This window comes from Ornithorhynchus anatinus, chromosome 9 (genome assembly GCF_004115215.2).
Source record: "Ornithorhynchus anatinus isolate Pmale09 chromosome 9, mOrnAna1.pri.v4, whole genome shotgun sequence".
NCBI classification, from domain to species: Eukaryota; Metazoa; Chordata; class Mammalia; order Monotremata; family Ornithorhynchidae; genus Ornithorhynchus; species Ornithorhynchus anatinus.
The window spans coordinates 54,205,036-54,213,235 of NC_041736.1; the positions used below are offsets into that span (position 1 = coordinate 54,205,036).

The following is an 8,200-nucleotide window of genomic DNA, read 5'->3' on the forward strand; positions in this document are numbered from 1 at the left end:
TCGGTGCTTGGACTTTCGCCAGCAGCGCTCAGCAGCTCGAGCATAGGAGCGTAGGAGGCGGACGGAGGAGGTGATCCAGGGCTGTGGGTTAGTGGAGCGAGAGCGGCGGAGGGAAAGGGGGGCGAGAGAGTCGAGATGAGTAGAGAGGGTGGAGTTGAGAGCGGAGACCTGATCGTCGAGAGTGGGAAGAGAGGACAGGGCGGCAAGGTGAGGAGAGATGCTATTGGAAAGACGGATGGGATCGAGAGAGCGGAGGTCTCTGTGGGGCAGTAGCGAAGATTTGCAGGGGGAGGGAGTGTGAGAGATGAGGCAGGTGAGAAGGTTATGGTCAGAGAGAGGGATTTCAGAGTTGGTGAGTGAGGAGATAGTGCAGCGGTAGGAGATGACGAGATCGAGGGTGTGACCGAGTCGGTGATTGGGCGCGGTATGGTGGAGGAGGAGGTCGGCAGAGTCGAGGAGGGATAGCAGGCGGGCGGCAGAGGAGTCGTCGGGTACATCCGTATGGATGTTGAAGTCTCCAAGGATCAGAGTGGGCAGAGAGAAGGAGAGGAGGAAGGTGAGAAAGGGGTCAAGGTGGTTGAAGAAGTCGGAGGTGGGACCGGGAGGGCGGTAGATGACGGCGACAAGTAACTGGAGTGGGTGGTAGAGGCGAATGATATGGGCTTCGAAGGAGGGGAAGGAGAGGGAGGGGGGAGGAGGGATAGTGCGGAAGCGGCATCGGGGCGAGAGGAGGAAGCCGACGCCTCCTCCCTTACCGGTGAGTCTGGGGGAGTGGGAGAAGGAGAGGCCTCCACCGGAGAGAGCGGCGGCGGAGACCGTGTCTTCGGGAGAGAGCCACGTTTCCGAAAGGGCGAGGAGGAGGAGAGAGCGGGAGAGGAAAAGGTCATGGATGAAAGGTAGCTTGCCTGTAATAGAGCGGGGGTTCCAGAGGCCACACTTGAAAGTAGCTGTGGGTGCAAGGGGAGGAGGGGGGGAAGGGCGGGGGGAGGGGAGGGTTTGGATGGGAAGGAGGTGGTGGGGCCCTGGACGAGGAGAGGGGGATGAGGGGTGGCGGTGGGACAAGAGGACTGGGATGGGGCATGGGTGGGGAAGAGAGAAGGGGGGAGGGGGTGAAGAGGGGGTTTGGTGGGGGGAAGAGTAGGGGGAGGGGGAAGAGGGGTAGCGCTGGTAAAGTGGGGTTCTAGGGCGGGAAAGAGGAGGGGTGGAGGAGACAGAGGAGAGAGCGGGAAAGAGCTGAGCGAGAGAGGGGAAGGGGAAGGGGAAGGGGAGGATAGGAAGGGGCGGGGGGGGGGGGGAGGAGGGACATGGCGAGGCCAGAGAGGTGGGTGGCAGCACTGACAACAATAAACAGTAATAAACGAAATCGGTAATATAGCAACATGATACAATAACATAATACCTCAGGTACAGCACTGCCAAATTTTGCAGAGAAGAGCAACCCATTCCCAGTCCTCATTTGGGCCCATCAGAACACCCAGGGTGGCCTTGTGGATCCTTTTTGCAAGCTCCCCTCCTGCTACGTTATATATTACATTAGTTTCTTTAATCCAGAGTTTCCAAAGCCCATATAAACAGAGTCTGGGTTTCATTTGACATACAGGAAAAATCGAGTCACTGAAAAGTTAAGTAATTGTACTAATAATAGGCTGTAATTTACCACCCTAAAACATGGAAGGTTCTTGTATTCGGTATAAATATACAAGAAATGTTATGATTTGGATTTTGTGTATCCTAGCATACTATTTGCCCCACTTCTTCTTAGTCTGTATTTTCTCCATGAACTTTAAAAAATAAGGAGAAATAAGGTAGATTCTTCTTGTTTCTTGTTCAAATACACCCTACCTTATCCATCTACCACTTTATTTTCCTTCTGTCTTTCTGGGCACTTTGAGTGAGACAAGGGCAGAGCCTGAAGGCAGAGAAAAAGGGGGAAAAGTTAGCCCTCGATAAATACCATTGATTGTTTGATCAATTGATCAAAAAAGGAGAAGGAAAGAGAGGATCAGGGAGACTCACCTTCTCCGACATTGCGGCTGCCACCAGCCAAGTCGAAGTTGCTGTGGCACATCCCAGTTCAGCCAAGGTCAATGTTTCCATCCTGCTGACAGTGCAGGCATCTGGCAATCAATCAATCTATGGTATTTATTGCGTGCTTACCATATGCAGAGCAAAGTACTATGCACTTGGGAGAGTACAGTAAAATACATTTGGTAGACCCAATCCCTACCCTCAAGGAGCTTACAATCTAGTGGCAATAGCCCCTGTCAACTTATGAGGTTGCCCAGACCAATGCTGCCATTGAAGAAGAGGAGGAGAAGGCTGAACAGCCATCTTTTCTTCCTCCTCCACCTCCTGCCTGTCATTGTCCCACCTCTTCCCTGGAAGCAGGACCTAATGGGCCCCTAGAGCTTGTAGATGGTAGGAGGGAGCCCCAAATAGTAGAATCAACCTGCCTGAAGCAGAGGGTCTCATCCTAAACTCATAGAGTCTCCATGAAGTTTTCCCACATGAAGAAAATCGTGATCTGGTGTGCCACTCACGCCTTGGATTGCCACTCAATTCTCCACTGTTGCGACGGTGGTTATTAATAGCCATGCCCATGCCCATCACTGCTCTTAAAAATCATCCACAAAATTAATGAGCTCTACTTTGTGCATGGCACTGTTTTCTCTGCTTTGAGGTTTCAGGATAAAGGAGGAACAGTCTGCCCAAATGCTTATAATGTAAATGAAAAAACATTTTTGCTAGGAAAACAGAAACACATAATAAGATAAAAGAAGCCTCCTGTTATCAATCAGTGGTATTTACTGAGTGCTAACTATGGACAGAGCACTCTTGGGAGACTACAGGATGGCAGAGTTGGTACACACGTTCCCTGTTCATAGGAGCTTACAGTCTAAAAATCTAATAATAATAATTGTGGTATTTGTTAAGCACTTATCATGTGCCAAGCACTGTTCTAAGTACTGGGGTAGATAGAAGATAATCTGGTCCCACATAGACTCACAGTCTTAAGTAGGAGGGAGAACAAGTATTGAATCCCCATTTTGAAGATGAAGGAACTGAGGAACAGAGAAGTTTAGCAACTTGTCCAAGGTCACACAGCAGGTAAGCAATGGAGGCAGAATTAGAACCCAGGTCCTCTGTCTCCTGTGCTCTTTCCATTAGGTCACAACCTGGAGCCTGTGAAACTGCATGCCTATAGTAAGTGCCCATTACATATTTTTTGTTGACGACGAATGAGGAAAGAGTAGCTATTAGCTATATACTTAACCATGCAAAACCTACACCCAGATCTGATTTGCGAAAACTGAGTTAGAGACAACCCTCTGGCAGCCTAGCACTCCATCACTTCCGAGTCAGAACCTTCTTCCCAGAGACTCTGGCCCTGCCCAAGAGAAGCAACATTCAGAGGAACTACTCCCTCTCGAAGCAGTTGGGTACTGCTGATCTACCAAACAAAGGGACTCTTCTGGGGCTTTCCAAACCACTCAGGATTGCCCTTCACTAAGCACACTGGTCTTCAGAAGCTGGGAGAGGAGATGGAGCTCGTTTTAGGGCTTCATTAGTATGAGGGGCTATTGCACTTCATTCTTTCCTGGCCCAACTCATGCCCTAGAAGTAGATTTAGTGTTTGGGAGACACATGACCTCGAGTGACCCGAAAGAGTGGACGGTCTTCATTCAGTACTCTGCTATTTCCCCCTCCCCCTAATTTATTGTAGTGTCTGTGGCCCGCTATAGACTGTAAGCTCCTTGTGGGCAGATGTGATATCGGCCAACTCTGGTGTATTGTCCCCTCCCAAAAGCTTTGTGCCGTGCTCTGCGTGCAGAAAGTGCTCAATAAATTCCATTGATGATGCAGTAGCTCTTGGCAGGATTGACTCATTCTGATCTGTCCTTCTAACCCCTTGGAATGTCAATAACTGGAGAGTAGACAAAATCTAAAGCCTTGTAAAGTGCTTCATAAACAATATGTTAGTCCAATGTTTTAAAAATATGATGTGTTAGGTTACAGAGAGAAAGGGCTGTAATATCCCTTTGGCTTTTTAAGCACTGCATTAGCTCAATTCTTCAAGGTTTCAGGGAAAAAAAGGAAGTAAAGGATTAAAATGTCACTCACCCTTTCAATGAAACTAGTTTTATTTCAGCAGAAACTCCCCAAAACCAAAAACAGAACGCAACTGGAAAATGTTAAATGGTCATTTTTAATAAATCACTAGAATGGAAAGAAAGGAGACATGCAATGAAAAGGGCAATTTCATTTTCCAAATAGAGCAGGACACTGAAACATGGATGCTTTCTTTTTCGCTGCCTACCTAAATTCCTTCCTCTTCCTTTGGACCAAGAAAACATTAGAAAGGGTCTGGCATCTATATAGAAGAGTCCATGAAAGGGGAGCAAACGTGATGAGTACCTGATATTTATTCATGAATGAATTAATGAGAAGCAAAGTGCCCTAGTGGAAAGAGCATGGGCCTTGTAGTCAGAGGACCTGGATTCTAATCTTGGCTCTGCCACTTGCCTTTGGTGTGCCCTTGGGCAAGTCATTTAACTGCTCCATGCCTCAGTTTCCTCACCTGTAAAATGGGGACTCAATACCTCATCTCCCTCCCCCTTAGACTTTGAGCTCTATTGATGGAGATTTAGTCAATTTAATTCTTCTAAATTTTGGGCCAGTTGGCCCAGCTCTGCACATGATTCATCTCTCACCAACATTGGTCCTTTCCAACCACAGCCCCTTTTGTGGCAGGGTAATCAAGGAGGAAACCATGGAAGCCACTCTACTACCCTCTCCTCCAGTTGAGAAGATTTTGGTTTAAGATGTCTAGTGCTGGATTATCACAGCAAGATAACCATTCGAGGGTCATGAGCACCGAACCAAAGTCTATCTGGTTGCTGGGTAGCGCATTCCTTCCTCCTCCTCGAGCTCCACCCACCGTCTCTGTGCTGTGCCCATAACTGGACCCTCCTCCTATGTTTTTTTTTAATCAAGAAAACTTTGTCCCCATTTCTCTCCTGCTTTAAAGGCCATCTCTTGGGACTTCCTGGGCTGTTAGGGTGTGGGGAGGTAAGGAGGGTTCAACTGATCAATAAAGTCCTGGGGAATGGGAATTTCAAAGAGTTTGGAAGGGCAGGGTGTTAAATGGGTTGAATCTTCTGGAGTGTAGGCTCCTCTAGATGTTAAACTCATTTATCTAGACTGTAATCTCATTGGGGGCAGGGGGTGTGTCTCCCAAACGCTTTGAACAGTGCTCTGCAAACAGTAAACACTCAATAAATACGATTGATTGAATTACTGATTGATTAAGGGGGGGATTTTATATTCAACTTGCTTCATACAGAAATTAATTTTTCTTCCTGATGTCAAAGGACTCAGCAGCTTTTAAATTATCTCCCAAAGAAGAAAGTGGAGAGATGGGCAAGTTATGGAATGTTCATTTAGGCTGGGGATTGGTCAATCGCTGGAGCCTCTTTAGGGTACCTAAATGTTGAGGTGAATTTTCCCAAGATCTGGAGAAGATTGGGCTTCTTAAGAATGATATTTGGCTTGGCAACAGAGGAAGGAGAGACCATCAGGGAGGCAGGTGGAAATAGCTGGCTTGTTTGCGGGAAATCTCAGGCACATCCACCCATTTGGAAATTCTTGTGAAGAAAGTTCCATGTATATGGATGCGTGGATCCATTCCATTTTTTTCTTTTTCTTTCTCTCCTTTTCTCCTCCCCTTTCAACCTTCTAGAAAGTATTCGTTTCAATAAATCTAACGTCCATGCCATTAAATACCAACCTACTTGTTACTATTGAATTCCCGTAGTCCCAACAGGAAGCCAAGTTGCCAACTCTCAATCCAGCCAGTATGGATGCTACACAATGGTTTATGAGATGGGTGAGGGCACAGAGGTGATTTCTACAGTTGAGGACTTTCAGATTTTCTATTCAGCAATTAGATACTGTACCAATCAGTACAATAGTAATAACAGTATTTAAGCACTTACAATGTGCAGAGCACTATACTAAGCCCTGGTGGGAATTAGACATGGCCCTGATCCTCAAGGAGCTTACAATCTGAGAATAGAAGGGGGGAGCAGGGACTGGGAACAGATAGATAGAGTGGTGGAACAATAAAACATCAGACTAGGCTAGACTGTAAGTTTGTTGTGAGCAGAGAACGTCTGCACACTTTTATATTGTACTCTTCCAAGCACTGAGTACAGTGCTCTGCACACAGTAAGCACTCAATAAATATGACTGATAAAAGGCAAGGACACATACACAAAATAAAAACAAAAGTCTATAGGGTTACGTGACTAGAGAATTTCAGGGCTCTTGTGCCTCAGAGTCCAAAGCTCAGCCATAGGCTGGCTATCTGTCCTGCAGTGCCTGCTGTTGACTACATAGGGGACTCAACAAGACTGTGTATAGCTCAACCACACTACTCACAATCAATATTATCTAATGAGTGCCTACTTTGGGCAGAGCTCTGACCTAAGCACTTGAGAGAACAGTAGAGATTGAAGACAATCCCTGCCCCCAAGAAACTTCCTGGAAAAATGGACAATTGTTCTGCTGTTGCTAAAGTACTCGTCTCATCATCCTTTTCCTGAAAGCCTAGACCAAATTTCTTGGTACGTAGGCCCCTGCACAGTGGACTGAGTAGCAACTTCGGGCAGCACCGATGACTTTTGGGCTGCCCTTTTTTTTGAGCATTTTGCTCACCTCCTGGGGGATATTAGTGCCAGGCAACACCATTTAAAAATAGATAACTGGGCTAAGTAATGCCTACATTAGAAGGTATGGAGAAGAGCAGAAAGAACTAGAGTAGCTGTTAGCTTGCTTGAGCATTTTCAAGCTACTTAGTTTAGGCAGGAATCATTTTATTGTGTGGCCACCTAAAAGTTTCCAAATTAACATCACCTTGAGCACTATGTTTGTTGCTTATTTGGCTCTATATAGTGACAACACCCGCAACAGCAGAGTTTAGTAGGATCTGCATCTCTGAGGTCTCTTTAATTAGAGAAGCAGCTTGGCCCAGAGGCAAGAGTATGGGCCTGGGAGTCTGAGAACCTGGGTTCTAATCCCAGCTCTACCACTTGCCTGCTTTGTGACCTTGGATGTCACTTAATGTCTCTGTGCCTCAGTTTTCTCATCTGGAAAATGGAGATTTGATACTTGTTCTCTCTCTCCCTTAGACTGTGATCCCCATGTGGGAGGACAGGGACTCTGTCCAAGCTGATTATCTTATATCTACCCCACTACTTAGTACAGGGCTCGGCATGTGGTAAGCACTTAGAAAATACTACAGTTATCATTATTGGAGATGGTGACCTGTCTTGCCCAGTAACAAGAGGACCTGAACTTAAACTGGAAGGGTCAAGGCAAAAGCCACCAATTTGCGATGGATCAGCAGTCTTTGTGTTTTACCAAGAGTTAAACTGTCCCGCTACCAAAAAAGAAATGAAAAATGACCACAACCCTAGGAGTGAGTGAGGCAGGGCTCCAAGGGAAATTCCTTTAGGTGGGAACTCTACTGAGCAGAATGACAACATACCCCTTGAAAGCTGTTGCTAAATTTGGAGTAGAGATTACCAAATGGAAATACCCTACTTACTAGCCTACTTTTAATTCAGGAACAGGCTGAGAGACTGAAGGACACTTGGTTGAAGATTAAATGTTACCTCTTCACTGTAACTGCACCACACTGGAAATGAAGCACATGACTGAGCATTGTTGGATCCAATTCCTGTTTTTTCTTCCTGTACGTCTTCTCTTTGGTAGCAAAACCCCAGAACAAACTTCTTGGTAATTTGATACTCTGGATTGTTACATAAGTGAATGAGTAGCTCTCTGATGTGTCATGTTAATGCTGTGATCCTCACAAAACTAAAATCAATTTTTATAAAAGCATTTCATTTCATGGCTCAAAATCTTCCCCTAGTCTGTTAATGACCAGGTTCACTGGTCTCTGAACCTCTCCAGTTAGGTACTGTCTACTGAAAACCCTGCAGGAATTTCCCTAATGATGTGTTAGTAAGCAGTTAGTGAACAAACACTATTCTCAAGAGTGCCTAGTTCCCATTAATGATGCAGGGGCTCCTGAATACATAAGAAAATTGAGGAGCCAGAGTGGGTTTTTACTCCTTTGAAAGGTTGGATAAAAATACCACATAAAGGGCAAAATGGAGAAAAACTGATATTTAAT

The 8,200-nt window shown here is 46.0% G+C and overlaps 1 long non-coding RNA gene across 1 annotated transcript in view; it reads left to right on the forward strand.

Annotated features, from left to right (window-relative positions):
- LOC120638594 overlaps positions 1 to 7,837 on the forward strand; it is a 29,444-nt gene extending 21,607 nt beyond the window's left edge. Inside the window, exon 3 of the long non-coding RNA XR_005660322.1 lies at positions 7,629 to 7,837. This is a non-coding gene — a long non-coding RNA (uncharacterized LOC120638594). The remainder of the gene's footprint in view (positions 1 to 7,628) is intronic.
- The last annotated feature ends 363 nt before the right edge of the window (positions 7,838 to 8,200 follow it).